Raw genomic sequence first — 8,398 nt, 5'->3', positions numbered from 1 at the left:
TGTCATTAACAAATGGCAATCCCAGGCAATTGTTTGAGTAGGTGAATAATATCAAAGGTGTAAATCATCATTTTATATACATTCAATTAATAACAATTAGGTGATATAAAAACAAGGTTTAAGTAGCATCAATTTGTGAGCATACAGGCCTTGTTGATGTCTTGGGATAGCTGTCTACCTCCTATATAGTTGGCATTTTGGGAGCTTATTATTATTATTTTTTTAATAGCAATAAATACTTGAGTTTCAGTCTTTGGCTAGATAATCTGTTGGCATTAGAATTAGATTTAGCTGGCAAAACTCCGTTGCCAGCAATGGGATTTATCAAAACTACAAATGCCAGTACAATGAATATTTTAATACTGTACTCAATTGTTCATATCTAAATATTTAATCTATGAAACAAACCAATGTAAATGCTTAATATATAGTACGAATCAACAGATTCTTCACAGAAGAAAACAATGAAAGACTAATTTTCTACATGTCACCTGTTAGTTCTTTAATAATATTAATTGATGTTATTTCAAGGATAATAAAATTTATGCACCACTACCCGTATTTTCTCAGCATAATGAACATTTGGAGAGAAAGACAAATGTACATTTAAATCATTAGTGGGGATATGAAACTTGCCGATATGGTAGTTCCTTATGTGGGTTTTATAAATGAGAAGATAAAATACAAAGTTTGATAAGCTAATCATACCCTGTGAACTTTAATCCATTCATCGAATAACTTGATTCATTCACTAATTATTAGTTGTAAAAAATGTTTTTTAAAAGCTGCAAACCACACTTTATTATACATTTCTGAATCACGAGGGGGTAAATTGTGATACAGGTTCCCTCATGCCACTGGCTCTTTTGGAGGGAAAAGTTCCAGATTCTCTGTTAAAAAGCTTCAATTGTGTCCTAGGACTGACCTTCACTCTACAGTCCCTTTGACCCAAGGCATGGTCTGTGGTGTATCCTTTTGAGGCTTAGTTTCTGGGAGGTTTTCAGCAAACCTCTCTCGTGTTCTCTCCTAGTTCTTGCTCTTGTTTTGGGGAAGGTGATCATCTTCAATTGAGGATGGTTTACTTGTCTCCAAGCCTGCATGGGTTCGTTGAAGCTGAAGCTGGATCAGAGTTTTCATTCCTCCACCATCCTTCCCTAAGCCCTCTCCCCTTTTTTCCAACCTATCTTCTCCAATATTTTCTGATCTTTGTTGCACTCAGTAATTTGAGAATGAACAAATGCAGGAGTATCATCTCTTTGGAAAGTTCCTTCACTTCCAATCTGCTTCCTACATTTTCCTGCTCTATCTTTATATTTTGGATTTTTCAATGCCTTTTCATCTTCTTAGTCTGTATTCTGTAAACCATATTTTACTCATATTTTCTTTAATTCTTTTCTCCTTTCCAACTCTTTTTCTTCCTTGTTTGGACCAACAAAAGATTCATCTTTCTTATCAAGACAAAGGTGAGCTCTAACCCGTCCTGGTTCTCAGCCATCACAGGTGTCATTGCCATTGTGAATGTGAAAGGACAACACAGTCTCTCCAATTTTCACTTCATCTCCATGCTTAAGTACGTAAGGATCATATTTAGTTTTAGGTTGAGGAATCTGTTTTCCATTAACAACTATACCATTTTGACTGCTTGATCTATAAGGACTAACTGTAAGTCATGGTCAAAATAAATTTCTGCATGAAACTTACTGACATTAACTTCAGGGATTTGGAGAGTATGCTTCAGATCTTTTTCTCTTCCAATTTTAGCAGGGTTTACAGCTGTAATGATAAAAAGTGATCCTGTCTGCAACACTGGTGATCTAATAACAATTACTCCAATACAACGGGGCCAGATTTTTTCCTCATCTTCATCCTCAGTATCTTCTGCAGTTACATCTTTTCACCCGTAATGTCTTTGTCATAACTGTCTTCTGTCTGAGAGTCTAGAATTTCACCTTCTTCTGGCTCGCTATCAATCTTTATGGTTTTCTCATCTTTAAATGAAGTCAAATTATAGATGTTTTCATTAAGAGGAAATTCTGTAGTCTTTCCGATAACTGGAATTGTGAATTCATGGGAACTATTTTTGTAATGAATGTCTATTTTGGCCTTCTTTTTCACATTTGCACAATCTTCTCCCTCACTGCAGTTTATATGTTCAACACTGGATGCTTTTTGATCTTCTGAATTCAAATCCTTTTCCTCATTTGTTGTAGAAGAATCTGGATCCTTTCTTTTCTTCTTCAACTTTTTATCTTTACTTTGTTTTGTGCCAGAAGTCTGATAAGGTTGCAAATCTACTCGAGAATGAAATTGATATCGACCACTTTCCACATCACAGTAGTAATAAATTCCAGTGAAAGGATCATAATATAGTTGATGTTCAGAATCATAATAGAAATCAGTGCTGTGGTCAAAATACAGTCCAGTTTTCTCATAATAACTAAATCCCACCTGTGATATAGCAGCTTCTGCTGCAGTTCTCAAACTTTCAGCTAATGATGAAACTTCTAAGGATGCATCTGTTGCTAATGCAGATGCTGGCTCCTGTGAATTTGAGGCAAAATGGTCCTCTTGTCCACATTCAACCTTTTCTGTTACATCTGTACCAGCGTATGCATCATTTTCTATTTGTGACTGGTCTTTAGAATTATAAGCAGAAGTTTCGATATTCTGATCTTGCTGAACTGATAATAATCTGAGATTGAGCAATGAGGGTGGTTCTGTTTGTACTTCTACATGAGACTTCTTATTATCTCAGTTTCTCCCACAATAGAGTGTTTTACTGAGCTCTTCAACCTGGGTGCAGAGCTCCTTGTTGTTGCTCTCGGTGCTCTGGTACAGCTGTTCCGTGTGGTGCAAAAGCCTCTCCACCTCCCACACCTGCCATTTGCAGTTCCACAATTTGTGTTCCAACATCTCCACCTTCTGCCTGAACTGGGCCAGCTCTGGCTTGGGGAAGGTGGGTGGCGACAGTGACAATAAAGGAGATGGCGCCTTGGATGCCACGGGGTCTGGCGCCAGGCAGCCTGTGGGTGTGGAGCCGCTGTGCTCAAATGGAGGTGGACACTGGCGGCCCCAGGAGCCACGTGAGCATGTGGGCATCAAAAGGCGACCTCAAACCTGCCCAGCTGCAGCAGCCCCTGGCCATGATGGCCTGAAGCTCGAAGCCTGGAGCTGAGAGGAACTGCGGACAACTATCCAGGGAACAGGGGAAGGCAGATGGACCCAGCCCAATCCGCCGGGCTTTGAAATAGTAAAATTTTATTGGTAAATACCTTCCCCAGTGACTCAGGCAGTTGGGGGGGGGCGGCGGGGGGGGGGTTGATGGTTGTTTTAAGTTACTCACTGCTGATCAGCCTATGCAGATTTTCTAATTCTTTATGATTTAGTCTAGGAAGGTTATATATTTCTAGGAACTTACCCATTTCTTCTAGATTATTGAATTTGGTGGCATATAGTTTGCTAGTATGATCCTTTGTATATCTATGATGTGTGTGGTAACCTTTCTCTTTCATTTCTGATTTTGTTTATACAGGTCTTTTCTGTTTTTTTCTTAGTCTAAGCAGAGATTTGTCAATTTTATTAATCTTTTCAAAGAACCAGTCTTTAGTTGTATTAAATTTTTATGTAGTTTTTCTGTACTTTATTTGATATAATTCTGCCCTAATTTTTATTATTTCCTTTCTTCTGCTAACCTAAAGATGCTATTTTATGTCATTTCTTATTTTTCAATTACAGTTGATAGATAATATTATACTAGTTTTAGGTGTACACCCAGTGATTAGACATTATAAAACTAAGTGATCATCCCCAAAATTTTCATACCATCTGACACCATACTTAGTTATTAGAATATTATTAACTATATTCCATATGTTGTACGTCTAAATCCCTTCAACCTTTTTCAGCCATTTCCTGTACCCCTCTCCCATCTGGCAACCGTCAAGATGTTCTTTGTATCTATGAGTCTGTTTCTGTTCTGCTTGTTTATTTGATTTTTAGATTCAATTGTTGATATGTATTTATTGCCATTTTATTGTTCATATTTTTAATCTTTATTTTCCTTCTTTTTCTAAAAGAAGACCCTTTAACATGGCATGTAATACTGGTTTGGGGGTAATGATCTGCTTTATAGCTTTTTCTTATCTGGGAAGCTCTTTATCTGACCTTCAATTCTAAATGATAGCTTTGCTGGGCAGAGTAATCTTGGTTATAAGTCCTTGCTATTCATCACTTTGACTTTCTTGCCACTCCCTTCTGGCCTGCAAAGTTTCTGTTGAAAAATCAGCTGACAGTCTTGTTGTAGCTCCCTTGTAGGTACGTCACTCTTTTCTCTTGCTGCTTTTAAGATTCTCTCTTTGTCTTTAACCTATTGCACTTTAATTAGGATTTGTGTTGGTGTGGGACTCTAGATTCATCTTGTTTGGGACTCTTTGTGCTTCCTGTACTTGTTTGTCTATTTCTTTCATCGGGTAAGAGAATTTTCTGTCATTGCTTTTTCAGATATGTTTTCAATTTCTTGTTCTCTCTCTTTTCCTTCTGGCATCTTCATAATATGAATGTTGGTAGGCTTGAAGTTGTCCCATAGGCTTCTTACACTATCTTCTTATTTTTGGATACTTTTTTCTCTTCGGATTGGGTGTTTTTTGCTTCCTCATATTCCAAATTGCTGATTTGATTCTTGGCGTCTTCTACCATTGATTCCCTATAAATTATTCTTCATTTCATTTAGTGTATCCTTCATTTCTAACTGGTTCTTTTTTATGGTTTCTAAGTCCTTTGTCATGCTGTTGACAGTCACTTAATCTGTGTGTGCCCTTGTGTGCACTGTCCTATTGCAGTTGAGCCTTGATTGCTGTTGGCGTCACTAGAAAGGATTTATCCCTAGGCCAATTGGATGTAAGGACCAGCTGCGACTATAGTGGAAGAGCTGCTGTGTAGGTGTCAACCCTATGGAGCAGCGATTGCCAACTGGTGGTCTGTGGACCGCTGGTGGTCCATGAGGTCCAAAAGGTTGGCGACCACTGCTACGGAGCATAGGACTTGCTTCAGTGAGGCTTTGGTACTCCTTAAGTGTGTTGATCATGATGGTAGGGTTGTAATCTGTTGTGATCTGAAGCAGTCCACTGGGTGCACTGGCTCTAGGAGGTGCAAAGTCAGACACTGCCTGAGGCTACACAGCACGAGCTACCAATCGATCTGCAGATGGCTGCTATTTGTGATGGGCTTGGAAGTGCCCAGGAGAGGCTAAGGTGTGAAACAAGGTAGGCTGCTTCTAGTGCTGGGCCTGAGGCCACTTAGTGAGAGGTATAGAGAATACTGAGGTGAGCTGCTTATTTGAGACAGTTTAGGAAAGTCTGAAGCATGAGGCTAGAAAGACCAGTTGTATGGAAAAAACACTGGAAATGGCTTGGATGAGCCCACAAATTGAGTGGGGCAGGATCTCAGGGTATCACCAGTGCAGGGCAAACAGTGTGAGCCAGGTTGATGGGAGACTCAGATATGGAACCCGTCTATTAGTACTGTGGTAGAGAGGCTCAGGAAAGGAACAGTGGCCTCTGCCACCACTTTTGTCTGGGAGAAAGCTGCTCCCCCAGCTCTTGCCATGATGCCAGATAATTCAGTTTCTCCCCGTGTGTCCCTGGTTCCTTTCAAGCTGCTACCCCAATGCTGGAGCTCAGAGGAAGTGAGCCCAAGTAAGTCTGTATGCAAGCCCTTTAAGAGGAACTGCCTGGGACTCCAGCAGCCTTTGTCTTTCTATGCCTCAATCCCCACTGGTTTTTATGGCCCTAAGTTATGGAGACTTCTATTTTGGCACCAGAACTCTGGGCTGAGGTGTTTGGAGTGGAGTTGAGACCCCTCGCTTCTAAGTGGGGGACCTCCACAGTGAAGATATCCTCCCCAACCCCTAATTAAAAACTGCCTCACATGGGTGTGGGATCAACCCATTCCACACCTTTACCCCTCCCACCAGTCTCGATGGGGCTTCTTTAATCCCCCAGTTGTAGGACTTCCATTCATCTAGATTTCACGTGATTCTGAATGATGGTTGTTCTGAAGATTAGTTGTATTTTTAATGTGGTTGTGAGAAGATTCTAGTACTGTGCTTACCTATTCCGCTATCTTGACCAGAAGCCTTGGATTAATTTTGTTCTTCTTTTTCTAGTACTCTAAGATGAAATGTTAGCTTGTTTACTTGGGATTTCTCTTGTTTCTTGAGATAGGCTTGGGATGCTTTTGCTGCATCCCAGAAGTTTTGAAATGTCATATTGTCATTCTTATTTATCTCTATATATTTTTTGATCTCACCCATTATTTCTTTTTTGAACCAGTCTTTTTTTAGTAGTATGTTATTTAATCTCCAAATATTTGTGTGTTTCTTTACTTCCTTTGTACAGTTGATTTCTAATTTGATAATGTTGTGGCAAGAGAGTATGCTAGTTATAACTTCAATCTTCATTAATTTGTTTTCTAAATGCTAGTTTTTTGACCCAACATTTGGTCTATCCTTGAGAATAGATGTACTGGAGAAGAATGTATTATATAATGTTCTTAGATGAAAGACTCTATGAATGTCAATTATGTCCATTTGGTTTAAGTATGTCATTTAAGGCCCATATTTCTTTATTGATTTTGTTTGGATCATCTATCTAAAGTTATCAATGGAGTATTAAGGTCCCCAACTATGATTTTGTTTTGGCCTGTTTCTCCCTTCAGTTCCATGAGTAGTTGCTTTATATATTTTGGTGCTCTAAAAAGTGTTACGTTTCTTGATATAGTGTTTCCCTTTATCATCCTAAAATACCCATCTTTGTCTCTTGTTACCTTAAAATCTATTTTGTATGATATAATTATGGCTACATCTGCTTTTCTGTGGATGTTATTTGCTTGGAGAATCATTTTCTACCCTTTCACTTTTAATCTACTTTTGTCTTTGCAGCTTAGTTGTATCTCTTGAAGGCAGTATATAGTTGGGTTTTGCTTTTTGATCCAATCTGCTACTCTCTGCCTCTTCATTGGTGAATTCAGTTCATTTACATTTAGGGTAATTATTGATGATGAGGATTTGCTATAGCTATGCTATCCTTATTTTCTGGTAGCTTTTTCTCCATTGGTTCTTTTCCTTTGAGCTTCTGTTTTTTTTTCTTTTTTGGTTGTATTGCACATATCTTTTCTGTGTTTCCTCTTTTTTTAGGCTGTGTCTCAATTTTTTAAAAATGTTTTTATTGATTTCAGCGAAAGGAAAGGAGAGGGAGAGAGAGAGAGAGAAACATCAATGATGAAAGAGAATCATTGACTGCCTCCTACACATCCCCTATTGGGGATTGAGCCCAGAATCTGGGTATGTGCCCTGATTGAGAATTGAACCGTGATCTCCTTGATCATGGGTTGATGCTCAACCAGTGATCCACACTGGCCGGGCTCAAATTTGGGGTTGTATGTGGTTACTATTAAGTTTATGACAAAGGAATTTGCATATATACAGTAAGTTTTTTTCATATTCTGAGTTTCTCTGATCTCCATCCTCTTCCAGTTCAGACCTTTACCCCCACCCCTGTTATGCTTTTGTTGTCACTAATTATCCCTGTCATGCTATATGTCTTTTGGTAGTCTTATTTGTAATGCTATGACTTTACTAGAGGCCTGGTGCACGAAATTCGTGCACAGGTATGGCCTCTAGGCCTGGCCGGCGATCAGGGCCCTCCCTGGCACCTGCTTTGGCCTGGTGTGCCTGCTAGCCTGCTCCACCATTCCACTGCGGTCCCGCTCTCTTTGGGGCCCATTGGGGCCGGCAGCACCTCTACTGCTGCCCGCTGCCAGCACTGCATTGCCGATGCCTGCCATGTTCCACGCCTCTCCCTAGTGGTCAGCGCACATCTAACTCCTGGTCGGTCAAACTCCCGCCCGTGGGGACAATTTGCACATTAGCCTTTTATTATATAGGACTAGGAGCCCGGTGCATGAAATTCGTGCACTGGGGGCGGGGGTGTCCCTCAGCCCAGCCTGCCCACTCTCACATACTGGGAGCCCTCAGGGGATGTCCTAGTGATGGCTTAGGCCTACTCCCTGCTCCCCTTGGGGATAGGGCCTAAGCCGAAGTCTGGCCTCCCTTTGTGGGAGGTGACTGGACTGATCAGGGGGATTTTTTAGGCCCTTGGTCGGAATTGAACTCAGACCCTGCCATCGGCAGGCCAAGGCATTATCCACTGAGCCAAACCGGCTAGGGCAGGATATGACATTTCTTTTTTTAAATTAAATCTATTCAGATTATTACAGTTGTTCCTCTTTTTCACCCCATAGCTCCCCTCCACCAGTTTCCCACCTCACCTTCCGCCCTCACCACCCCCACCCCCACTGTCCTCATCCATAGGTGCACAATTTTTGTTGAGTCTCTTCCTGT

General features: G+C 40.5%; 1 pseudogene; it reads right to left on the bottom strand.

Annotated features, from left to right (window-relative positions):
* Positions 1-927: 927 nt before the first annotated feature.
* On the bottom strand, positions 928-3,099 carry LOC102755593 (annotated as a pseudogene).
* Between the last annotated feature and the right edge of the window lie 5,299 nt (positions 3,100-8,398).

This window comes from Myotis davidii, unplaced genomic scaffold, assembly GCF_000327345.1.
Source record: "Myotis davidii unplaced genomic scaffold, ASM32734v1 scaffold766, whole genome shotgun sequence".
NCBI lineage: Eukaryota > Metazoa > Chordata > Mammalia > Chiroptera > Vespertilionidae > Myotis > Myotis davidii.
This window is presented reverse-complemented; position numbering and strand designations above follow the sequence as displayed.